The sequence below is a fragment of the Stegodyphus dumicola genome, chromosome 12, assembly GCF_044657685.1.
Source record: "Stegodyphus dumicola isolate Sdum_Otavi_A_Nest chromosome 12, ASM4465768v1".
In the NCBI taxonomy this organism is placed as follows: Eukaryota; Metazoa; Arthropoda; class Arachnida; order Araneae; family Eresidae; genus Stegodyphus; species Stegodyphus dumicola.
The window spans coordinates 100,926,921-100,954,641 of record NC_140779.1 but is presented as its reverse complement, the minus strand read 5'-3'; the positions used below and the strand labels follow the sequence as shown (position 1 = coordinate 100,954,641).

Sequence of the window (27,721 nt, the reverse complement as noted above, 5' to 3'; positions counted from 1 at the left end):
ACATATATATATATATACCGTATTTATGTAATACCGGGTGTTTACCGTATATATATGTAAAATATAAAATATGTAACTCAAAATTATTAATTTTAATTTAGCAATAGTCCTTTTAATACCTCATTTTAATTTGGCCATTTCCCCTTTCTGTTTTAAATTGTTTATAATAATCTTTCTGCACTGCGTCGTTCCAAAATTAATTCGTTTCATGTTTTTTATGTAATCATGCTGCAATGCGGATGGCTCTTATCCAATCAGATTAAAGAAACATTTCACTATAAATGTTGCTGCTACTGTTGCGAAGCCTTTTTTACTTCGCGTTCCTGTTGGGAACATGTCGCTTAATCACTGCTAGCTATTCTCCACTGTTCTGAAATTGTAGCTGTACGAAATTGGGGGTGCTTAGTGCACCCATAAGTGATGCTATGTGAATGTGTTTGTGCGTATCAAGACTTGCTGTATTACGAAAATAAAATTATGTGTTGAAATCAACGGCCACTTCTAAAAACTTTTACCATCCGTTTTCTCATCTTGAGTATCCACGCAGCTGTATTTCGAATCGTCATCTACTGATTATTATACACACAGACATACACTCATATACAATATGATTATCTCCTAGGAAATGATAAGAAAATATTAATGTAATGGGAAATACTATTGAAAGGGAAGATTTAGTCCGATAATAGGTTAATAAAATTTATTCTTATCAAAAGAAATGTATCAGAACTCTGGAATTTTTCTCAGAGGTATTCGTACAAGTGTTCCTAATATCACGCAGTAATAATCAGTTGTTATACTTCTAACTACTAAAAACGTTAAATAGAACGCGCACAGCGCATTTAAAGAGAAAGCTAATCTGATTTATATCAGTTCGCGCGGAACTGCAATTCCCAACAACAATACCTAAACAATTGAGCTGAGATGCTCTCTCTCTCTGGCTTTTGTAGCTTTCAACTGGTCGCGAGAAATTTCTAGTAACTTCTGCATCTCGAGATTTATGGAAAGTAATAAGAGGATGGAATTACGGTTACAGCTAACGTAACACGATGAGATGTTAATTACATTTATTCAATTTCAATACAAATTACTGAGATAACCATTTACCCAATGCTAAATGCACGTGCTCCTGTATTTTCACTTTTCCGGCATAGCTTTCTCTTAAGCTTTGTCTCGCGCTGCATTGCACGGGGAAATAAAATAATTTTAATTATAATTCAACTAAAATTATCTAACAAAATACAAAATTCGTAACAATATAATAAATTTAAAGAAGTTGAATTGTATTAAATTTAAATATAAAAATATAGAAAATATTTTGCAAGAAAAACTGTTGTCCATTCCGTAAAAAGATCTTCATTTTTTATGGGGAATTAGTCTATTTCCGTAAAATCAACACTAATTTGATATGACCGCATTTCATTTCTCTCACATTTTTGAACAATATATATATAAATTTTTCAAAAACGTATATATAATAACCGTACGGTATTATATATATATATATATATATATATATATATATATATATATATATATATATATATATATATATATATATATATATATATATATATATATATATATATAATAATTTATTTACTAAAAATATTGATTAATTGATTATATTATCTCCTAAGTTTAATTATAGTAGGATTATCTTAAAAGAGTGAATCCATATTGTAAGTTATATTTTGAAAGATGTTTTGAAGTAACTTGAAAGTAAAATGTTAAAAATGTTTTAACGGGGTTAATCGTGAATAACAAAATTTTAATTGTAAAAGGAATAAATTAAAGGCAAGAATTAAATTAAATGCATGTAATCATTGTCATTGATCGGAAATTAGTTGACTTTTCAAGGGGAACAAACCAACTCCCGTTCAATGAACAATAATTAATAAATAAATACGAAGGTGTTTCGTCTTTACTCGAGCAATAAAGGCTAAACCAATCCGGCAATTCAAGTCAGGCCAAATATTTCCGTGAATAGAAGGGATTATGAACCAATGCTGATATTCAAAGAACTTATTCCTGTTAATTCCAATTCCCGTTAAAACATTTTTAACATTTTACTTTCAAGTTACTTCAAAACATCTTTCAAAATATAACTTACTAGTATGGATTTACTCTTTTAACATAAACCTACTATAATTAAACTTAGGAGATAATATATTCAATTAATCAATATTTTTTAGTAAATAAATTATTATTAACTTACTTTGCAGCAATTGCGCAAGTAGTAGCAACTTGTTTTCGCGCTAAATGAATTTAAGATCATACAACATTATATATAATATATATATGTATATATTTTTGCAATTAAAATTTCTTAATATTTTAATTTATATTAGTTTTTTACGAATAGAGAATATTTGTTAAATTCATATATATATATGCATGTGCTGTACGGTTTTACATTTCAACATAATGATGCGTGAAAAATGTTGAGATCTCTTGGAATTAGTAATTTTCCATATTGGCCAACATGGTGACGATAAAGGAATTTTTGTTACATTTCTATGCTCTTACAGTGTTATCTTTATTATTTACAGTGTTACTTTCAAAAAATTTTTCCACTAACATGGAGAAAATGCTATTTTAGGAAATTTAAGAGATTAGTGTTCAAAAAGCATTGTTTTTTGTGTATCCGTACGGTGAAATGGCTTCAATATGGATACGGTCCTTTGTTTTTGGGTCCCCATCTCGCAAACAATATTGCCATTCCAAATCAACCCTTGTTACTCAGAAGGGAAACAAGAAAATGAAAACGCTACAAGAGAGGGGAAAAACTAATATATTTTCCCTCTTTTTTCCCTGACTGGTATGAGGGAAGGGGGAAGGAAATACAATATAGGGAATTGGACCGGGCCTTAATCTTGAGAAATATGAAGACCTTAAAAAAAAAAAAAAAAAAAAAAAGAAACAACAGAAAAAGGTAGAAAACGTTGAAAATGGGTCTCCGAGAAAAATTAGGTTATAAGATGTATAATGGACATGTGCAGTGGCGTATGGGTATGTGTTATTTCGTAGAGTTGGGCGCCGTAGTAATTTAGCCAAGTCAGAAATTTGGCGAGTAAATTATTTATTTGCTGCTTAAGTAATCTCGTTTGGGCATGTGTGATACGGACGTGGCATGATAGGTGTCGTCCGCCGGGAAATAGGGAAAAACGGTCCCCATCTTCTGACGAAGCTTTTCTTTAACGCAGACTCGAATTAGTTCTTCCAGCTAAGTTCTCTCTTTTCTCCTAAACAAAATTAACTTTCAATTCCGTTAAGTATAATTACACACTTGTTGATTTTGTTTGTTCGAATGATTCTACGTGCTAAGCAAGGGAAAAAGAAATTGCGCTCTCGATGCTGTTTCTCAGAAAGTAAATTATTCGATTTGCTTTTGAAACTGGATTTCATTTACGTATATGTAGATTGGAAAAAGTTATTTAGTGAAAAATTGAATGAATTTTAAAGCAAATAGCATTTAGGTGTATGTTATGGTAAATAATTAAATCGCTGATTCGTTAGTAGCAAATTCTTCTGATTAAAAAATACACAATGAGTTTAATGCCATGCATATTTTACGCTGTATTTAAAACCGATAATCATATTAGTGTTTACGCTTAAACAACGTGGTAGTTAACATCAATAACTTTCTGCGCTAATTCGCACACATTTTCTGGCTCTCCGAAAATTCAACTATTAGGAGCTAATTAAGAAGAAGCGTAACCATTCGCATGCACATTTTATTAACACATACGTTTAGTATATTACACAGTGTTCTAACACATATCAAGAATCATTTCAGGGACATTTAATTAAGGTTTAAAGTTTAATTTTAAAGTTTAGTTTTTTTAAATGCTTCATTCATCTGATATACGTTTTTTGCTGTACTATAAGTCACAATGGGATTTCCATGATACAAGGACTTTCGAGGGTATTTATTTCCATTCCTCAAACTGTAGGCCAACCAGCGGTCGAGCGGTAAAGTCGCTGAACACTGGTAGTGCAGTCCTAGGTTCGAATCCCGTGAACGGGCTAGCTGCATGGGCGTTATCATAGCTTTCTCCATGTGTTACGTGTATACGATCCAGTTCCCTTAAAAAGTCCTCCACGAAGGCATCCTTTACCTTAGACAGGTAGCATTCGAGGCTTTCCCGTAATTAAATAAGCCAAACCATACATTCTTGAGTCCATCAATCATCGTGGATTTGCGCTTAGAAAGAGCTCTTTTCAAGAGACCGAAGTCATAATAGTTCGTAAATGAAAGGCCAGGAGACTTGGCAGGAATAAATTGAAAATGTGTATATGCAATACCTATATCAGTCCTCATTTTTTGAATGCAGTGGTTCAAGAACGTAGTGGTACTTTTTAAAGTATGACTTGTTACTTTATCTTGACGAAGTTTAAAAGTATGACTTGTTACTTTATCTTGACGAAGTTTAAAAGTATGACTTGTTACTTTATCTTGACTTGTTACTTTATCTTGACGAAGTTGACTTTCCGAAAGTCGTTGGTGGTAAAAAAATGTTTTTTTTTTTTTCTTTTTTTTTTTTTTAAACATCTGACGTAAAACGTTCTCTTGATAGTACGTTGATTTGAGATTTGATTTTAAACATTTTTTCCTGCGCCTCTTATTTTTAATTTCCTATTACAAAAGAACCCTCTGACGATAATTAACCTCTCACTGAAACTTTCTTTGCATTGACGAAACCATGTGTGTACATGTTTTTCTCTTCGTTTTGGATAATAAATGGACTCCCCCTCCCCAGTCATTTAGGTAAACCAATGCTTCCTCAAGGGTCTCAATGTAATTCCATACATCTCCTGCTAAATAGTTTTCATATAGGGTTGTACGAATTGTTCTGCGTTGAATCACATTCCTCGGTAAAAACTGGTGAACATTATATTTTTATATTTTTGAAGTGGTACATCTTGGTTTGTTTATTGTTTTATTTATTGTTGGTACACATGTTTTTAAAGACTTTGCAATTGATTTCTGTGGCGGCGGATTTTCTGTTGTTATTAATATTGGAAACAATACTACCTTTTTCGGATATTCCTTTGGAGTCTTCTTTCCAGGTAGAAGTAAAGATTAACTGTTTTACCCTTTCCGATTAATAATTATTCTTATTTTGGACTTAATACCACGCATTTCACAACGTTTTTTAATTATGGAATTGGAATAATCCTCTTCGGAAAGTTCAGAAACATATCCTTCACTTTTTAGCTTGTTTACATGCAACCTTTTGAAAGAAGAATACATTTTAAAGTAACAGACGATATTTTTCATTTCAAATAATAAGCATAATCTGAAATTTTTATTCCAGAATATTTTCTTCTTTAAAATTTGTAGTCATTAGATTATTGTTGAAGCAGGAGGCATGGAAAAAGAGCAGTGCCCTCGCCTGGACTCGAACCTGGACCTCTGGAATACGCGCCGAGTGTGCTACGGCTACATCACGAAGACATATAGAAAGGAGGGAGAAAATACCTTATCTACTTCTCCTTTTAAAGGGCGACTGGGGATTAGGGAATTCGATCGCCAAATCCTGGTGTTGAAGAATCACCATCCCCCACCTTTTATTTCGGACGCCCTGTAGTCATTAGGGTTTTTTTTGGGGGGGGGGAAAGCCGCAGAAATGAAAAATTAGCAACCGCCTTCGTCGGGAATCGAACCACGGACCTCTGGAATACCGGCCCAGCGTGCAGAACCACTACACTACGAAGGCACGCTAGGAAAGTGGGAGAAATACCTTATATACTCCCCTTTTTAAAGGGCGACTGGGGTTTTTAAGGGGTCCAATCGCCAAATCCTGGGTGTGAAGAAACCTCATCCAACACACTTTTAGTTCGGGCGCCACTGTAGTGACATTAAGTATTTTTTGAAACAAGAGAGATTGAAAAATTAGCAACCGCCTTCGCCGAGAATCGAACCACGGACTTTTCAAATAACGGCTCAGTGGGCTGACCACTACACCACGAAGGCACGCTAGGTAAGTAGGTGAAATACCTTATAACATTTCTGCGGCATGCGTGCTCTCAAATTATACGATTAGTCGAAAGCCTTTACGAATGGCTTGATAGTAGGGAAAGCGGAGTGGGTGACCCTCTTCTGAATGCTGTCTTTACAAAATGCATCGAATTTTGTTAATTTGGTAAGAAAAATTCATAAATATAAGAAATTTGCGATGTAATCAGTGAATGCCTAGATACTTCGGATAATTTTTATCATAGCTCATAAAAATTATCCGAACTTTTTTTTATATATAATTTCTGTAAAAAATGGCCTTTCTAAAAACTAATCATGAAAGTTACTGAATTATATTATTTGTTAGCAAGATGATAATGATCAAAGTTTTTAAAACTTATTTAAAATGTAAATTGTTAGTTATAAAATTCAATATTTTGATTAAATTCATTACTTATTGGAATTATTTTATTACAGGTTCTATGTCTGGAAGGTAACTCGAAAAGAGGTAAATATTTGTTAATGATTTTATTTTTTTAAGCATTGGTATCTTGTATAGTTTATAAGTAATGAGTTTTATGCACATATAGCTCTAATGAGTTCACAAACTTCATGTGTTAGAAAAGTGAATAAATATTACATTCTTGAACGAAAGGGGAACTGAAGTAATGTAGCTGTTATTTTTATGAATTTGTTTCGGCATTTTTGAACAATTATGCGATCTTTGTGTTTACAGTTATATGAATAAATACGCTTTGTTGCGCAATTTGCTCAATAATTTGCCTTACCCCCACCAGCTTTTTAATGCTTTCTTCTACATTTTTTTAAAGTATTAACGTAATTTTTCCATTTTTGTAATGTGCATGGTGATTCCCTATGAGGGCTAATTTATTGGTAAATTATATTCCCCGGATTATTTTTATTCAGTGTATTCAATTTGTAATTGCATTTTTATATTAGCATTTCATCTATTTTATTCTCACTTGCATTTATTATTTGAAACGCATTTTGTGCAGATTCTTCATTAAGCTACAGGACGTGGGTGTATTCTCACACTTAAAGAACTTTCCAAACATGTGATTTCACCTTACTTCTGTTATTTGCATTCCAGCCTTCTGTAGTCTTATCTACTGCTAGTGTTCGATCTTTTGACATTCGGGGCTTTTGTTCACTTCCCCTTTTCATTCCTTCCCCCGAAATCTAATCTTTGGGAACTGCAGCCAAGGCTCGTTCATGTGAGGTGTCCCTGGGTCTTTGCAAGGTAACTCAACCGGGCACGTGATGCTCCGCGCGACGTGTCCGGCTCAACACTTCGTCGTCATTGGTCGTCATTGCACTGCTCATGTTCAGTTTTCGGGTGTTGCCTTTTAGGAAAGCATAATATCTTTAATTTATTTAAGATTTAATGAATAGATATTAATTGAGAAATTAAGCTATTTAAAAATAATAAGTGCACTTCTTTATTTTTTAATAAACGTATAATACTAATTTAAATTAAAATACATTTAGCATATAACATGTTCGGCTAATAATGATTTTTAAGATTGACGTGAGCTTTATTATCTATCTATATATACTATTGAAATCTGTGCTCGTCTGTCTGTTTGATTGTTTGTTTGTGGCATTATCTTCGAAAGAACGGTGAGAAGTTGAGTTTCGAGAGAGTTACCCCACTATCCAAAAATTTGTGAGAAGCCATTTTGACCATTCTCATCTTCGTACGACTTTAATTAGGGAAGATATTAATTAAAAACTCTGAAAACGCTCATTTTCGCCCTCATTTTTCCGAGTGGCAACAGTCTTGCACGCTGGAGATAAAAAATATGCTTTATTTCGAGAAGTTTTGCCACTGCTGGCTTTGAAAGCGTAGTTTGTTGATAAAAAATTTTTAAGTTTTACAAAATATGAAATAAAAACAGCATTGACAACTTTTTTGTTTCGAATTAAGATAATTGACCCCGATGTTATTACCACGTTAAGTCTTTTATTGATATTGAGAAAAAGTTGCTATATTACATTAAATTTAAATCATGACGTCATACAGAAGCGTATTAACTTGAAATGTCCGAAGTTTTGTTTCCTGGCTTGGCAACAAAAAAATCATTTACGACTTGGTTGTTTGCTTGGAAAGAATGAATCGATTTCAGTCACACTGAAATGATTTTATGCACTTTCCTTTCAGATGTACATGGAACTCATAAATGTTGCTTTGGTCGCAGCTAGCAGCTTTGTATACAGTGCATTAAATTAATGGTTCATTTTATTTTCAGTTTTTCAGTACATAGAACTTTGGAATATTGCTTTCGTCACAACCCGCTCATTTGGCGAGCTTGCCCGCTAGTAGCTAGTAAAAGATGTATAAGGTATTTCTCCCGCTTTCCTAGCGTGCCTTCGTGGTGTAGTGGTTCTGCACACTGGGCCGGTATTTCCAGAGGTCCACGGTTCGATTCCCGGGGAAGGCGTTTACTCATTTTTCTTCTCTCTGGCTTTTCCAATTAACCTATTGTCTCTACAGATGCTACTAATGCATTACGTATGCATGCATAACTAACAATAATATATGCAAATAATATCTTAAAAAATTTTTAATGACAATTTACAATTTACAATTTTTTTTGAAGTGTTAGATTAGAGTCTATTTCAGTTTCGGATTACAGTCTCAAGGGAATCAAAATCAGCATTTGCAAAGGCATGAAATTTATTTTGTTAGATTTCTGGGTGTTTTTTTTTTTCTCACGGTTACAGTTAATTATCATTATGCGCCTATTGGATGTGTGTGGAAAATTATAGCTTTCTGTTAGAAAATGGTTGTTTTTAACGTATTTCTATGCAAATGTTTAACATTGTTTCCTTGCTAAAGCAACGTGAAGGTTATTGAGAATTTATGAAGTTAGAGTATATTATATCATACTAATTATGTTGTGAAGCGTTCCATATGGAATTATATCTGGCTAAAAATCTGTATTATGTCCAGACTAACATTCACTTTTAGGCATTAATGATTTGATATGCATGCTAAGATTTTTAATTCAGCTTTTCCATTCCTGTTTCCATTAAATATGTTTCTTTCGCGTTTTTCTTGGTGTGTATCAAACTAAAGAAGATTTTGTTGAAACTAATGTTTTAAATCACAGAATATTCTTAACACGTCTCTTTCCTTTAACACAGAATTCTTTTTAAATTTTTTCTAAGTGATTAACGGTTGAATTGAAATATATTCCACGTTCTTCTGTTTCCCTTTTACCATAATCATCTTATTTCTTCTTTCGCTAGGAAAAGCTTCTTTTCTGAAATTGTTCTTCTTTTTGTAGAGCACTTTGTAAAAATTTCCAGCTGTTGTTGTGCGGTATTGTATGCATCTCGACGCTTAATTTCAGAACTAGGAATTTCCCGGTATGTCGCAGCAATGTATCCTTGGTAATGAGCTTTAATTAATAGTTCAGAGAAATTTCTCACTAGTATTAATCCAGACATCTTGCTCAAAGGTGCGTGTGGAATAATTTAGTTTTGAAGAAGCATTCGCCGAAAGTACCTAAAGGTTTTTTTTCTGTTCGTTAAAAATGAGCATTTTTAATTTAAATTCGGTTGCGTGTTAAGCAAATACATACAGCAACAGATGAATGTTCTGGAACATCGCTGTTTACTGTTGTGAAGTATTTTAAATTTCCGAGCAGATGGAAATATTTCTTTTTATAGTAGGAGGAAGTTTAGTAATTAAAAATTAATATATATATATATATATATATATAAATATATATTTGAAGTGGAATTGGCTTCAATGATTTATTTTTTAATATTATTCAATCTAATTTATATGTACTATATATATATATCATTGTAATACTTGAGAAATTTTGTAGTATATAAAGCTATATTCTTTCGTGTTCATTGCTATCAATTTTAAAAATTGCAGAATGTGAATTTCTTTATTATATTTTAACAGACCCATCTAAGAGATTACTACCTGCGGCAAATCTGAAAATACACCTTTTAAATAATTTTAGGTATGGTTTCTTAACAGGGTGAGGGTGCTATTCGCCAAATATGCACCAAAGCGCCAAATATGATAGCTTATTTATATCGCGCCGTTAGTAACTGTACAGTGATTAATATAATATGTAATATTTAAACACGCGCACAGCCTTTGCATAGCCACATGTCAAATATTTTATGTAATCTATTTATTATATATAAAATAGTTATGTATCGATAGGTTGCCACCGTGTAGTTATGCTGTAAACCATCGTTAACACGAATTGCAAGAGACCGAAAAATCAAGAGTTCGCATTAAAAAAATTCGTGTCAACTAGGGTCTCGAATTTTATTTTCGAAGTAGTTTTTTGTACTCATTAACTATTTACAATATTTAGGTGTACGTAGCTACAATAGTGCTTTATGTGTGACGTCATTGAAGATACTATAGTAATACATTAATTAATTGAAAAACTGTACTCACTAACCATTTTTTGGTGAAATATTCCTGTATGTTGCCCCGCTGCAGGCGGGAACGAAAAATCCATGGTAACTTCACAGTCAACAATTGCCGTCCAGACGGGAAAGTGGACTTTGACTACCATACCTAAGGACCCGGGCTCGAATCCCAGAGAAGGCATGGATGTAAATTGTCTGGCCCATCTATTAGATGCCTGCATAATAATGTGACCACAGCTTAGTAGTGGCCAACGCCTATAATGGCTAGTGAATGCCATTTTTCGGGGGCTGAGGAGGGAGAACTTCACGACCAACTGTACTCATGGCTTTTGTAAAACTAGCGGTCAGTTCGGATATTATATCAAAACTTTCTAAAGTGCTCAAGGCGTGTGATATTTTTCGATGGATGGGCGAAATGATATTAGCCTCCACTGATTTCACTGGAGCACACACGACAACATCATCATCCGCATTAACAAACTTCATCAAGGTTCGCAACGTCTTAATTAAGAATTGTTCAAGATTTAATATTAGTCATACTGTCTAACTTTTAGAGAATAAAAAAGCACATTTGAAGACAGAATTGCATTTGTTGATTGAAGCTTACTGTTGACGCGGTAATCGCTATGGTCGAGCAGTGTTACTCGTGTTGGCCGTGTTTCATACAATATAGTGTACTCCGTGAACTTTTCAATTAAACGCGGCAGAACATTTCTGAACGCAGCTCTAGCAGAGAAACGACAAGAAAAAAATACAAATAACTCTGAAAGTTCGTGTTAAATGAAAAAAAAAAAAAGTCTAATGGTAGAACGGACTAAAAAAATAGTTCTGGATTCGTGATAAACGAAATTCGCATTAACCGGTAAAATTTCCTATAAGATCTTGTACATCACTGTCACTGCAATTTTGTTCATGTTAACCGAATATTCATCTTAGGCGAGTTCGTATTAAGGAGGGATTTTTTTTTTTTTTATTTATTACGTGCTCTGCCATTTACCACAATACGAAAAGGGATGGCCCGTCGATGACTTTTTAAAGCAAACTGGCTCGTATCATATGGGGAAAAACACGGAAACGCCACTTGACAAAGAAAATAACATAAGCCCATAAGAAACCCCGGACTGAACTATCAGTGTTCACCGCTTTTGGTGGGCATCTTTCAGACATTCAAAACACATAAGAAACTATTTTTGAAATATTCATGTATTTATAATCAGCACTTTTTTAGATTATGTGCCATTTGTTATTTGATTTTTTTTTTTTAAATTAATGTCATTTCATCAAAAAGGCCATCCCTATTTCAAATCCAGAGCTTCGAACCTTCAAAAAATTCGACAAAGTTCTGGTATGTTGAAAATAAATTATTTAACAGACTTAAGAGTTGACGGTACCCCAAATGTAAAATTTTCATGAAAGTATTCTAAATAAGTAATTGCTTAAGAAAGAAATCATTTACTCTTCAATAATCTTACAGATTCTACATTATCAATTTTTTGCAAATACCATATTTACTCGCGTAATAGTCGCACTTTTTTGGCTAATTTTTCATTGTGAAAGTTTTAGGTGCCACTATTATGCGGAGAAATCTACTACACAGTATTGTACATTTTGAGGATTTTTTTTTTTTTTTTTTTTTTTTTTTTTTTTTTTTTTTCTGCTTCAAAACGAGAGTGCGACTGTTACGCAAGTAAACACGGTAGTGATAAATTTAAAAGCCAAAAAGATTCTTCATATTAAACTTATTTCTTTTAAACTGATCAAAACAGTGAAAATATCTACACATTTTTTTTTTTTTTTTTCCTTTCCAGTTCTTGAACAGCTCAGCTGAATATCGACATTAAATGTCGCAAGAAAATAAATATATATCAATAATAATAATAATAATAAAATTTAAAAGAAAAGAGGGGGAAGAAAAATAATAAATCGGAGAAAAGTTTAAAAATAAAATCTGAAAGGTTTCAGATTTTAAATTATGACCAAAGGGGCTTTTTTTAAACATTTTCTGTATTACCTTTATATTTATTAAATATCATGTTCTTCGCACTTAAACAACAAAATTCAGTTCAAGAGCAACACGCAAAATAATTTCGAAATGAGCATATCTTTAGGATTTCCAATACACATTCTCCCGCGTTGGAGATAAAGATGTTTTTTTCTGTACAACGTTGCCATTGCTCCCTTTGAAATCTTTGAGTTTGTTAATCAAAAATTCGTTTAAGTTTTACAAAATATGAAATCGAAAGTAAAACAAATTTCAAATGTGGACTTCCACATCCCCAAGTTCGCAGCAGGATTAGAACAAACAGTTCTAATCCTGCTGCGAACTTTTTAGAACAAACAGTTCTTTGCTTAAGAAATGAGAACTTAAGGGATTTTTAATTTTCGAAAGGCCATTTTGGCTTTTCCCCCACCCAAAAAAAAGGGGGGGGAGAGAGAGAAAGCTGATTAAAATACTGTCTTTTGCAAAAAAAAAAAAAAAAAAAAAAAAAAAAAAAAAGAGGGGGGGCGGTTGTGAGCAGTTGTTATAACACTTGTAGAGTCTCACTTGTTTTGGTAACACACGCTAAGTGAAGACTCCGACGTTGAGTAAGAGACTTACCGCTATGTCTAGATAGCAACTAGAAACGTACTAAGGGTGTAAATGACCCTTTTATTAAGAACTCAAATAAGTTGGACAGAAGGCATTCCCGGTGCTTACAAACCAGCCAGCATTTATGGCGGGAATTGAAAAGTAGAATTTAAAATTAAGACTAAATCTTAGAAGCCATAGTCTACGCCGAGATATTTAAACGCGCAAGTTGGCCCTTAACCTACACCGTCATGACAGCACAGTCTGCAAGAATAAAGGCATGCTCTCGTAGAATATCAACTAGTAACGTGGCCTATAGCAGGCGGAACACGCTCTGACTAACAATCTTAAACCCTCACTTAAATACACGCGAGCTAAAATTTGCGTTCTAAAATTTGCGCGAGCTAAAAAAACGGGAAAAAAAAAGAAGTAACAGTAAAGGTTCGTAACATGAAATAACTGCTAATTGACATAAATACCTTACACAGTAGCTTCGGGGATCAAAAGCCTACGATTTCAATTTGTGGACGGCCCCCGAGTGGGAGCGTGGTATCTTTTCGTTCGGGTCGCGCCGATATTGTGCCGCGATTGGATGAATCGCGAGCATTTTCTACGCTTTCAGTAAGTGATCATCTCGATTTTTTTTTACGACCCATAGACGATCGCTCGCGAATCTGGACAATATCCACCCGCAATATATTGCACCGACTGCAATAAATAAAATAACATGAAAATAAGATCAGAACGATTTCGACCCCTTCCTCCTCAGACCGTCGCTGATTAAACGGCTATCGATGTTTTATTGCTATATTTCCGTTCCAAATAAATAAATATATCGAAAGGGGGGGCGAAGGAACTCGTTCATCGCCGATGCTTGAAGGATGAGCAGCGAATTTTATTTTATTTCATCCACATTTTATTTTGATATCTGCGGATAAAAAATGGAAATGCCGGGAAAACTTTAAAAGGAATTGCGAATTTCTTCCTCCGTTTCTTTTCTTATTTTACCGCCCAAATTCCTCGTGTATGCATGTAGATAAGGGCGATAAAAGAGACCTTGTTTTTTATTCGCCGTCGCTTTCATAGATACTTTGTGGATAAAATGGTGGAAAAACAGTTTTGAAACCTCAGATTCTCTCAGATAGGAAATTCAGTTAGTTCGAAGTTTTCGTTTTGTAATTGTAGTGTTTGAATACTTTTTACGATTCACTGGAAGAACGAATCGCAGGCACAGTAGCCGCTTAATGTGATCGCGGTTAATGTTATGATTCGGCTATTGTTATCGGATTGTTGGGCGAAATCACGCCCCTTTCTACATGAAAATATGGAAAATACATTGCTTATTGGGAACAACAAGGTTAATGTTATCAAAATTTTACAAAATGACTTTTTTAAATTAATGTCGCCAAATAAGATCGAAATGGAACAGAGGAATAGAGATAATGACAGAGACACGTCGCCAAATGAGGGACTAATTCGCCAAGCATCTTGATATTGATTTAAGGCAGGGATTTCCAACAATGTCGGTATGGGCCTCCTGAGGGACAATGATGATTAAGGGTTCGATTGGGGGACGAAAACCGAATATGCACTGGTATCGGCATACTCAGGATCCCATTGACCCCCCCCCCTAAAAAAAAATAATAAAATTGCAAATTGATTTTTCTTGATGCTAGAATATATCTTATAGTAAGAAAGAAATCATGTAAAATAAATGTAAGGGGAAAATGTTTTACAACTATGACACAAGTCGAGTTGGCTGTATTGCAGAAGAAGATTGTTCAAGCGAACGTATTATTTAAAAGACACTGGTATGGGAAGTTTTGAAATTTAAAAGTAATCCGAAAGAAATATCCCAGAACAAAAGCTCACCATCATTACTGGCTTTTTCCTCTTATTACGCAGTACTTCGTTTAAGTCAAGTCAATAATTTATTACGGAAAACAAGAAGCGGGTTGAGTATTTTTGAACGAGGTTATTTAAGTATTAAGTTAAGCAATTTTATGCCAAATATTAAAAAAAAAAAAAAAAAAAATTGCACCAATGCATCAAGCGCAGTCATGACATCAATTAAAAGCGAACTTTTGTACACTTAGATTCTGTGATTTTGTTCCCTAAAACCTATTTTTTATATTTTTAAAATTAAAATAATAATAATAATAATAAAAGAATTTGAAAGCTTTCAGATTTTATATTACGCTCAAAGGAGCGTTTTTTTAAGGTTTTGTGAGTTACCTTTATTTAATAAAGATCATGTTCTTCGCGCTTAAACCATAACATTTAGTTCAAAAGCAGTATCACAAAATATTTAAAAAGAGCATATCTATAGAATTTCCGTACAGTGTTGTCATTGGCTTTGAAATCGTTGAGTTTGTTAATCAGAAATTCGTTAAAGTTTTACAAAACATGAAATAGATAAATAATAAAACAAATTCCAAATTCCAGATGCCCATATTCGGGTGGAGACGTACGTTTTTCAAAATTTGATGGCTCTAGGTAATGTTGTTTTATCACAATGCGAGAAACATACAAACTTTTATGCAGCTTCTTCATTATTTCATTTCTTTAAATATAATACAGGGCTCTTATATTTTGGTGGCAACAATTTCAAAAGTGAAACGCCGTTTATAGTGGAACACCACAAAATGGCAAATTAATAAATTTTTAAATTGTAGCTGTATTTCTGAAAGTATAAGTTATCGTCTGCCGCAATGGATGGAAGGCTATGTTTATGGTCTTTCCGAAGAAAAATATTCGTATCTAGTTATTAGAAAACGCTGTGAAAGCCATAGTTTTCTGATAGCTAAAGCTATGATAAGTAATATTGTTAATGAGGAACGGAAAGAGCGTCAAAGCTTAGCCTTCAAGTGGAAAAATTATTCCAAATTTACATCCAACGGATACCTACTTTCTACTACTTCAAGGAATGCTACATAATACATACTTTCCAAGGAAGAAACGAAATGTTTCGAATGTTGCAAAGGTAAAATCTTTAATGAAAGTCCACCAAGTAAAAGAACAGTTTCAAAATCACCAAATTGCTCAATGTCAACTGTAAACGACGTGATTAATACTGATTTCAATCTTAAAAAACTGAAGAAAACATAATGTTTATCGTGTTTCTCTAGGATGTATTACCGAACGTAGAACGACCTGCAGACTTCTTTATAAAAAACATTTATCCGGGCCAAAATGGAAAAATGATGTCACTGTATATGAATCTTGGATGTACTGGAATGGCAATAAAAAGAGATCCTTTCATTATTATCAAAGAGGAGAGGAAAAAATCTTAAAATAGGATCAAAGAATCTAAAGAAACTTTTTCAAAGGGATTTATGATTGCTGCTGGTTTTTCATGTAACGGCAAATTAAAAATAAAAAGAGTTGAGAAAAATGTAAGATGAACTCCACATATTATCAGGAACATAATTTGTACCCAATTTCCAAATATGAAATACTTCTGTTTAACACACAGGGCCATGAATCAGTAAAACTGCCCCAAGACAAAGCAAGCAGCCAAAATGTCAAAACCCATTGCTAATTTCCTAGAAAAAATGGAACAAGAAACAGGTATCAAGGCCATAGCTCTTCACTCATATACCTACTAACTCTCCTGATGTTATCACCCATGGAATTTTGCGCTTCTGGACTTTTAAAAAGCGGATTGTCCAAACGTCGACCTACAATCGTCCTTGGACTTTAAAAAGCTGTTCAAGGAATGGGATAAAATACCTTTTCCGATGCTACAAAAGGCTGTATTGTCTTGGAGATTACGGTGTAGAAAGATAGGGAAGAATAAGATATATCAAATAGAACATTTAAAACACAAAAATTTTAGGTAAAATATTCCTGCAAATACAATGAAAATCGTCTAAAAAAATATGCTCACACCCTCTGTATAATAGTAATAATGATTGTTAATAGTCTTTGAAAATACAGAATTTCGTAACCATCTCCCTTAGTTAACTGGTTGCCATTTCAGCAATCGATCTAGTGTATAATTAATGATTATGTAGGAAATAATGTGCTCAATTTTATTTATTATTTTTAAATAATAAAGACTAAAAAAGATTCTGAATTTAAAGTCGAAAAAAAAAAGAAAAAAAAAATACTCTTGAAAGCATTTATCTGCATTTAATGCAGAAGTATCAAGATGTGTAATTGTAAAATAATTGTCCTCTGGTAAGACACCGCAGATATTACAAAGTAAGTCATTTTCTTCTCCGCTTCTATTATTCGGAGAGCATAAACCCCTTCCCAATTCCCGGATGTTGAAAAGCGTCAGACAATAAAAACAAAGAAGCAGATATTGAAACCCCCTCCCCAGACATCAACCGTTTTTCTTGCTCCTTAATAATAGCCTTTTAACAGCCGGCACGGCGCGCCCTCTATCGGTCTTTTGTGAAAGGACATTTCCTTTCCTAATTACACGCTCTGAACGCGCCGTTGACCAAGAGAGCTTTGATTGAAAACTTGAATTCATTACTGAACGCTACCTCCTCTGGCTTTCCATTAAACGTTTGCCCATTAATGGGCGAAAACGATCCAAATAGAATTCTTTTTAACTCGTGTCGGTTGGGGTATTTCTTGTGTGGGGGTTTTGTGTTTTTCTTTGCTCTTTTCATCTCGTGTCGCGCACTTCTTTGGGTGAGTGATGCTGCCATTGTATGTTTTTTAGATGAGGGTTAAGATATGTATTTTATTCCATTTGTGAACCGTTTATATTGTTATTTTAACGGATTTTATGTGCGTAAGGAGTACTTTTAAAATGGTAAGCAGATAATTTGTAGTGACATAGGATTTTTTGCTTTGATAGATTGCAAGCGAAATCTCCCTTGGCAACAATGGTGCCATTTTTGAAAGAAACTTTATTATTTTCGTTTATTTGATTTCTGAGTTTAGGCACAAAAATTTACGTTATGAAATTTGACGCAATTTTTTTCGTGCTTGAAGTGCAGTGATGAAGTCGTGGCAGAAATTGCATCTAAATAATGCTTTCTAGTTAACAATGTTTACAAGGTATGAAATACTGATTTTTTAAACTACTATTGCAGTTTAAAAACATTTCCCTAAATACTGAAGGGGGGGGTGAATTTTTTAAATTGCTAATTATTATTTTTTTTTTTTTAAATTACTTCCTTGATGTCTTGAATTACTTTCTTGCTGACTCTTAGTGATAATTTTTCTAAGTTTACTTCAGAACGTTTTGATGTGAAATTTGGAAAATTTTGCCTGCATGTATTTAGGGAATTCCTTCACATTTATAGTGGTAGTTAAGATTGTTGAACGCTGGTCTATTGTGAGTGAGTTCTCGGGTTCGAACTCGGTAGAACGAATCGGCTGCATAATTGGTTTTCGCTATGTATGAAATGAATACGAGCCATTTTCCCTTAGAAAGGCGGCGAATAAAAAAGATCTCTTTCCTTATGCAAATTGCTTTCGTGTACTTTGCCATATTCAAACAATCTAACCTAACCTAATCTAGCCATTCTCATTTATATGAGATTTTGCATCATTTTTTATAATTTGTTTTTGGAGGAAAGGGGCTATGATAAGTAAATGGTGAAAGTTACGCTTTCTATTAAGTAAAATTACTTTGTTTGTTGTGGATGTTTCAAACAACGATACATCTCATTCAAATATTTTCACATTCTGCAAAAAGTTCTCATTGCCTGTGTGGCATGCTGTTCCTTTCTTTGCCTTCCGCTTAGAATACCTTTCTTTTTCTTCTTTCATCTCCCCCTTATAGAATAGTTTCTGTCTCTTATTATAATCTATTGCATTTCCTACATTCTATCATTTCCTATCCTTCCCAGTGGCTAAATGAACAACATCGCTAATCACTGGTAGTTTTACCTCACTGGTTATAACAAGGTTTTTGGCATTTTCCCCATTTTTGTTTAATGTTATTCCTCATGTTGGTTCCCCAAAGAGCGCAAGGGTTATCTGCCTTTAGGAGGGATGCTTTCGTGGAAGACTTTCTAATGGACAGTCACTCATTAGGCATTTTTCTCACATGAATGCAAACCAGTTTCTGTTACGAAGTTTTTCACGAAGATAACCCTTTTAACTTAGATGCTTTGAGCAGTATGCCATAACCAACCAATCAGCTTTCATTTTTTTATTTCTTCGTCATCCATTTCCTTAATTTATTATTCTAATATGCTGTGTAGTTCATAATATTTTTACATTTTATCTTCTGATTCATAACTTTTCATATCCTCTGCTTTATTTTAATTTTGTGTAATTTTCTTTCTGTTTCGGGGGGGGAGGTTGAAGGTATTATATTCATTTATGTGGTGTATTTTTTTTTTTTTTTTTTTAATCTGTTTTCTTTTATCGGTGTAATTTACCGTAAGAATCTCAACTTTTTCATATACTTTTAGGCTACATTATTTTGTGTTTTTCTAAACCTAGGTGAGAATTTCGCTTTATTATTTCAAATCCTTTTCTTTTCGCTATATTTTCGTTTTTATGCGTTTGGTTGAAAGAAGAAGCCTTTTGTTAAGAGCGAAGTTTTGGAGATATCTTTGGTACTTTTCCGTTATGCACCTGCCGTGCATTTTGGCAGGTCTTTTTAATTATAAACAATTTCTAATTATAAGAACAATTTATAGATACACAAAACACACATACAACGATAGCACAAATGGCACTATCGTTGGGTCTCAGCGCGTTTTTAGCTTCTCTTTGATAGGCGCCAAAAACTGTTGCATAACGGAAAATACCTTTAATTTTTTTCTTTTCTTTCATTTATTATTATTATACCCTTTAATTTGTATACATGGGAACGTTCTGTCTTCCATTTTGTAGAGTTTTTATTTGTGTAGAAGTTTAAATCAATGTTCGTCAGACTCTTAATAGATTGACAAGCGAGTTCGCTCCAATCTGAAATATGGTCCAGATGGCAGAGCCCCGAGAAGTTAAAATAACTTTTTTTTAATAACTGTAAGTTTAACAAAAGGCAGTACTCGTGCTTATAAAAAAAAAAACCTTAATTTGCGGGTACGTAAAGTAACATAAGTTGAAATCAAATTCAAGTACGTAGTTAGAGGCTTCTTAAAATGGTCCACTTAAGTTGGCGGAAATTTTTTAACGGCGCGTTTTTTAACGTGGGCTAGCAAAATGTGTAAAGCCGATACAATCTTTGGCAGAGCTGGTGATATGACGTAACTTGTAACCATGTAACCCTAAAACATCTAAAAACCTCGATTTAAATACCCAAACAACTAATTTGCAAGTTGGTGAGGACTGCGGAAAGGATAAAATATAGCAGAAGTTTGAATCATAATAATTGGTTATTAACGCGAAATACCTTATACATTTATGATATCCGTTTTTCCTTTTGTTTGCTGGGAAATTTTTTCTCTTATAAAATTCTTGTGTAAAATAGCTACAATAAGACGAAGAAATAACTTCCTAAAAACTGTTGCATCCTAACGTTGCTGCAGCTTTAAACCTTGAAGGCTACGTGCCTAAAGGGAGGGATGCCTTCGTGGAGGATTTTCTGTGAAAAACTTACTCGTATTCACATTACACATTGGGAAACCAATCATGCAGCCTGCCCGTTCGCCTAAATACAGTATGTAATACGAAATACATGTATACACGAAACTAAATAAGGCCGAACTATCAGTATTTAACGGTTTTGACTATTCGGGCATTGGTGGCGCTTAGCTCTTCATAGCTGGTAAGCCTATAGGTGTAACATTCACACATAATTACAGGTTAGGTACTATGTACATATTCACACATATTTACATGTTATATACTGTGTCAAGATGTATTTTTTCTTCTAGCCTTTTGTAGCATTAAATATAGTGCAGTGCTTCGCTTCCGCGAGTATATTCCATTCCAAAACTTGCTATACTGCGTAAAACAGGCTGTAGTGGCGAATGCTATGTTTTAATAATTAATAGTAATTAATATTCATGTAACGTACACAAATGATAAACTGATAATTACCATGACGTATTGTATTGCTAGCATTGAACAAAGTAAGATTAAAATATATTGCATTCTAGTGGTCTGAAACTGGTAGTTCGGTTCGGGGTTCGAAAACTGGCAAACGCGCTGACTGCATGGACGTTTTCTTGGTTCTCCCCCCCCAAAAAAATTCAGGTCACGCGCAGTTTTGACTTGAGACTGTTGCTGTGCGCTACATTGCACATTTCCTTTTTACTTTACACTTTCGACTGCCCTCACTGAATTTAAAATCAAAGTTTTCTTGCGTTTTAACATAATCCTTAGGAGATGGAAGATAGAATAGCATTTCTCGAACCCGTGTTTTCCGCAAGACATAACGATAAATAATCTAATTATATGCAAATGCATTTCTGAATAATTTTGGTATTTAAATTTTTAACTGATGCCTCTGGAAATTGGTTACATTTATGCCGTCATAGAATCTGCCAGATTGGTGTTTGTGTTTCGTTCTTAAATCAAAATAATTAGAATGTTATTAAATGTTATTTTTATAATATTGGTAACGAAACGGCGAATTCCATTACGATTAATTGGGGCCCACCAGCGGCCGAGCGGTAAAGTCGCTGAACACTGGTAGTTCGGTCCGAGGGTCGAATCCCGCGAACGGGCTGGCTGCATGGGCGTTTTCGTGGTTTTCCCCATGTGTAACGTGTATACGAGCCAGTTTCCCTTAGAAAGTCCTCCACGAAAGGCATCCCTCCTCTTAGGCAGATAGCCCTAGTGTGCTTTGCCATAATTAAATACACCACCACACCACCATTACGATTAATTGTATTTACCAATATTGCAGACGACATGGCGAATCTCATTTTTCGTTTGAAAGGGAAGAATGCATTTTCTTGATGGCATAGGTATTTTTTGAGACGTCAAGACAATAATTAAAAGCTGATTCTTTATTCATTGCTTTACTACGCATGCGTGACATATTCTTTGAAAATTCTAGGCTATTATGCAGACTATTAATAAAAGAACAATTAAGGTTATTTATTAAAAGTATGTTTTATTAACTTAGTTGGCTTAAAAAATACCTCTTTGGCACATGTGATGGTTTATTTTGTGGTTTTTCAACATTGCCAATAAGCGATTAAGTTATTGTAGTAATTCTTGTTCTGTATTTAGGTATTATATGGTTTATCGTTAATTTGTGTTTGTTTATTTATTTGCATGCATACGAATATGGCGTTAATTTCTTATGTAAGTGTCAACCTTTGTATGTGTACTCTTCAGCAAGCATTTTTTCCCCCTCATCGGTGAAATTGAGGTGGGGGGGAACGTAAACTGTATTTTGCTGAAACGTGATTGTTATGTTTCCTTTATGATTTTTTAAGTTCGTACAAGAAAAGGAAAGTTACTACTAATGATATAAAGAAGCGTTTCTTAAATGTTTTTCAATTTTTTTTTTTTTTTAATAAATTAGAACTTCAGATCACATCACTCTTCGAAAGCAATTTCTTGTTTATATTACTACCAATATACTTAAAGCAGATTTAATTAAAGTTTATTTAAATTTATATCAGTATTTAGTGATTATAAGAAAATTTATATTTGTTTGTAATAATTGGAATTTAGATAATCTTATTAACTAAAAATTAACTAAATGTTGGTATTTACATTAATGAAATAGATGAACCTGCCGATTTTGTGCCTAGCTATTCTATGTTTGGATGTATGCTGGTAGGAAGCACCACAATCATAGCGCTTTAAATCCCCTTCCTGTTGCTAAAACTAGAGTGAAAAGTTTGTGGGGAGCGGCCCACTCACCTCACGCAAGTGGCTCTGTGGTTTAAGTAGGCTGTTCCAGTTAGGCGCAAATACAGCACACACACTAAAGCAAAATTTCTACGGCTGAGTGATTATTATCGATATAATTCATAATCTTCATTGATAGACCTGAATCTTCATTGATTGCGTCGTCAGAATCTATGATAGAATTCATTCCACGTTAAAAATTCCATTTATGAGAAACTTTTTCCTTTTATCTTTTAAAAGTTGGCAGGCCTCCACGAAAGGTAAGCTGACTGGCGGTAAATTTCATAAAATATCAGTCTTGGGGAGAGGGAGAGCAGTCGATTGCCATGTGTAATTTGCAAACTCTGAGATTTTAAACTATAGTGTGGTATAATTTGATTTTTTTTAGGGTAGGGAGGAATCAATTAAAACCACAGGAGTACTCTTCGAGAAACGCTGATACGTAGTAATTTTTATATGAGAAGATTCCATAAAACGTGAGTATTATTTTAAAAATTCGCCAAGAATAGAAAAGTTGGGAAATGCTATAATCAAGATATAAGAATATAATATATGTTTTATTTCATTATGTACTGTTTGAAAGTCTGGCAGAGTTACAAAAAAATCATTCTCCCCCCATGAAAGCGTTGCTTAAAAACAGAGAACGGTATTTTAATCACATGCGCACTGGTCATGTAAATTAAAAAAGACAATGAGAAAAAATATGCTGACTAAGTTAATGCTGTAACCAATGCCCAATGCTGTAATTATGTATGTTAATTAAATACAATTGAACACCGCTCCTCTGCGCATATGTTAGCGTCGGAAATATGGATATTCGGTGTTGACAATATGGTGCGGAGTGGACGCATGTTGGAATTCCGGCCGGTAGTGTTTTTTAAAGTGAATGTGGTTTTTTAGAGTAATCTGTAGTTATGGCTGGCTCAAAGGCATCGTTTAAGTTTTCGTCAAAAGTATCGAATAATTGGTAGAATCAAGGGAGGTCAAACATAAATGGAGGCCATCCAAAATTTGAATATCTCTCAAAGTGTCATAACAAGAGTTTGAAGCCACTTTTTAAATTCTGGATCAATTGGTAGACAGCCTGGTCAAGGCCGACCAAGAGCAACAACTGCATTAGGTCAAATTCACATTATGTTTCGGCTACGCGGGACTTGACGTCGAAAGGGACAATTCTCAGAACCCGCACAATTTCAGGAAACACACGTAGCTAGGTTACCATTCTCACTTACTGCAAAGGTTTGAACGCCAAACATTAATCGATTACCTCTCAAATCGGGATCACGTGATCCTTCAGAAGCAGAACTTTCGTCTGATTGGTTGCCTCTACCCGGGACCTGAGACATTTTCGGTGAGGTTTGAAAAAATCCCGCGTAGCCGCAACATTGCTTCCGTAGCTAGGCGGTACTTCGCTTCCAGCAGGTCTCTTTTTTTAGGAATCCTCCCATTTAAACCAGTGCTACCAGAATCTCGTTTCTCAGAAAAGTCCCGTCTAGCAGGGATTGTAGCCATTTGTGATAACCTCTTTAGAAGATCGTTTTCTGTCGTTATTCTCGAAGAAACTACGAAGCGACTACAAGACATAAGTTTGAGTCCTTCAGGCTGCCACAGGAACTCGAATCAGCCGTTTTGCTCCCTCACGGAGACTTAACGAGGCTGGACTGTATGCAAGAAAACCAATAGTTTGTGTCCCACTCACTTCCAGCTTCCAGAGAGGCCCGTTTAAACTGGTGCTGTCATCATGTTCAATGGAGCCAAGACGACTGGGCCCAATAATTGCTACTGATGAGCCCAACCAAAGTCTTAACAGTGATTTTATCCATGTTTTGATCTGGATAGATGAAGGAACACGCTACTTGCTTTCCCTTGTCCGTGAAATATCCTGTTTCCGCTATCGTCGTTTAAAGTCCCAATCACATTATGTTTCTGTTACGCGGGACTTGACATCGAAAGGGACAATTCTCAGAACCCGCACAATTCTAGGAAACCCACGTAGCTAGGTTACCATTTTCACTTACTACAAAGACTTGAACGCCAAACACTAATTGATTATCGCTCAGATTGGGCTCACGGGAGGCTTCAGAAGCAGAACTTTCGTCTGATTGGTTGTCTCTACCCGGACTGAGGTCCAGCCGAGACATTTTCGGTGAAGTTTGAAAAAATCCTGCGTAGCCGCAACATTGTTTCCATAGCTAGGCGGGACTTCGCTTCAGGCGGGACTCTTTTTTTTTCTAGGAAACCTCCCGTTTAAACCACCAGAATCTCGTTTCTCAGAAAAGTCCCGTCTAGCAGGGACTGTAGCCATGTGTGATAAACTCTTAACAGTTTGGGGAAGAATCATGACAAATCGCCACACCGAGCTGCATATCTTTCAAATAGGTTCAGTAATCGCTGGAAGATAACTGGACGAGATACTGTAATTCCAAGTTAAACTGTTTATAGTTGCTGTTGGCCTAGAAATTTTCGAATGCATGACAATGCTCGGACTCATCGAGCATATGTGGTATCGGAATCCTTGCAAGTAGAAGATATCACTCGAATGGAGTGGCCACCTTACTCACCTGACTTGAGCCTGGTTGAGCATGTGTGAGATGCCTTAAGGCGCCGAATTTTAACGCGTCAAATTCTTCCCCGGACCGTCCAGAAGCTGAAAAGTGCACTTTTAGAAGAATGACATGCAATCCCACAAGACTTGATCAACACTTTGGTAAAGTCTATGAAATCAATACGTGAGGTATGTATTGAGGTATGACTTGAGTAATTTTTTCAATCATTTTCCAGTTTCCATGAATTTGGTTTTAATTTCAATATTTTGCGAATGATCAACTACTAAACATCGTAATTTATGTTAACTAATGCTTTTGTACAAATTTCTATGAATAGTTTTTCATTAAGCATCAGTTACATGTTATTCATTAATTTTGATGACCAGTGTACATACCTTGAACTGATAATCAGGATGAAGGTAGTCCTGGGAGCACTTTCCGTCGTGTTATAGTCGTTGTCTCGTACTTCGAAAAGTTTAAACGTAAGAGTTGCGTATTTCTTTAATTTCCAAAAGTTTTGGGGGATAGTGAATCAGTGGTTACAGGGCGCAACTGTATTGAATTGTAACAAAAGCAGAAATTTGAACGATCATTGCTGTGTAAAGGGGGAAAAAATGAAGCGGTGTGTCATTAAAAACGAAATGAGCGATACCATTGGACGAAGCCATTGGTTCCTCCTGTGTACTGGGTGCGAAAAAATGAAAATTATAGGGGCTTCGTAAAGATAAATATCTAAAGATAAAAATAAAGAAGATAAAACAAAGATAAATAAAAGCTGAAACATAAAAAGATAAAACCCAGAAAATAAAGAAAACATAAAAAGATAAAACTTAGAAGATAATTAAAGTTAAAAAGATAAAACTCAGAAGATAAATAATGATAAAACATAAAAAGATAAAACTCAGAAGATAAATAAAGATAAAACTCAGCAGCTCTTTCCAGCATGCTTCCTGCTAATTTAAGTCTCTTCACGAGAAAGTATATTCGAGATCAATATTAAGAGAATTTCTATATTATGTTGAATTTCTGAAAACTAATGAGCAGATTTGAAAGGGAATTTGGTATGAATATGCATTTGTAACAGAGAAGAGATGTACTAATCAAAAATTATTTTATGTACGCATGATTATCAGAAAGCTAATAGTACAGGAATGCCCAAAATCTGCGTTGTGGTATTGAACTGAAAATGAAGTCTTATATGAGGTATGGTTCGCTCTCACCAGTCAGACACGTATCGCAGGGTGACACCATACTGGACAGGAGGCACTTGATTAGTTCCTTTGGCAGTCGATACTACTCCTGCAGCAACTAGAAGCTGCACATTTACCATTACAGAAGATATGCACTTGCTTCACAGTCTTGTCTAAATTTTGAACTGATATATTAATTTGTAAAAAAATAAGATAATTTAACCTGGCAAACCTTGCTGAAACCGATTCCATTAAGTTAGCAAACACAGAACTTTCTGAAATCCATATAAATTAAGGTAGTTGTAATCAAAAAAATAGAATTTTGCTTTGTAATCATTTTATAACTTTTTGCTTTGGTGGTGAAAAATACCGCGTGTCAAAGCAATACAGTAGCATGTAAAATTTTTATTTATTTACGTATTTTAGGTAGGAGGCATTCTTTCACTTTCAGCTCCGTTTTGGAGGTTGGAAACTATTAAACCTTCAATTTTCAAAATATAATTAAGATTTATTTAAACAGGGTTTTACCATATATTGCTGATTTAAATTATTCAGATTTGCATACTTAGTTTTATTTATTGCTCGCGATAAACTTTTGCAATTAGATAAAAAATTTTAGTAATATGTAACCTAATTTAATATCAAATCTCTTTCAATTTCCAGCTTTTGTAAAGGATTTTGATTAAATTCTAAGTACCGTTTTGGTTTTAATCCTAATTATAATTATCTTTATATTTGATTTAACGTTTTTAATTAAGCGTGTGCGCATTCCGCCCTTGTAGTGTTGTTTCGGTTAAAATAAAACTGTTGATTTAAGGCGGAAGAAAATTAGTTTTTGCTCTTAATGTGAAAGAAATGTTGAAAGACATTTCGATCGAAAATTCCATCTCCTCCGAAGCCGTCATTAAAAAAAAAAAAAAAAAAAAAGCCCGCGGGTTTGGTTATATGTTCTCGTTGGCACTTACAAATTACGTTTCTTTTTAATTTTAAATGCCACGTCAGAACGCCCTTTGATTTCTCCCCCTCCCCCACTCTACTTACCGTGCCAGCTTTCACTGACTGCAGGAAATGGATATCATTATTAATATCCCCCATCAGTGTGTTGTTTTATTTCTTCATTCTCTGCAGTGACCCATTCAATTTAAACAAAATTCTCATTTCATTTCTACAGTTCTAATCACAACTGCTGCATCAATTAAATAGAAAGACTAGGTTTAATTACTTGAGGAGCCACTCGTTCATACGTAAAACCACTCCCTCCTATTACTATAAACGTTTTGTTGGTTTT

The 27,721-nt window shown here is 34.3% G+C and overlaps 1 protein-coding gene across 1 annotated transcript in view; it reads left to right on the top strand.

Annotated features, from left to right (window-relative positions):
- LOC118185123 (LIM domain transcription factor LMO4-like) overlaps positions 1-27,721 on the top strand; it is a 380,922-nt gene that overhangs the window by 164,117 nt on the left and 189,084 nt on the right. Inside the window, exon 3 of the mRNA XM_035354926.2 lies at positions 6,440-6,470. The gene's annotated coding sequence lies outside the window, so the exon portion shown is untranslated. The remainder of the gene's footprint in view (positions 1-6,439; positions 6,471-27,721) is intronic.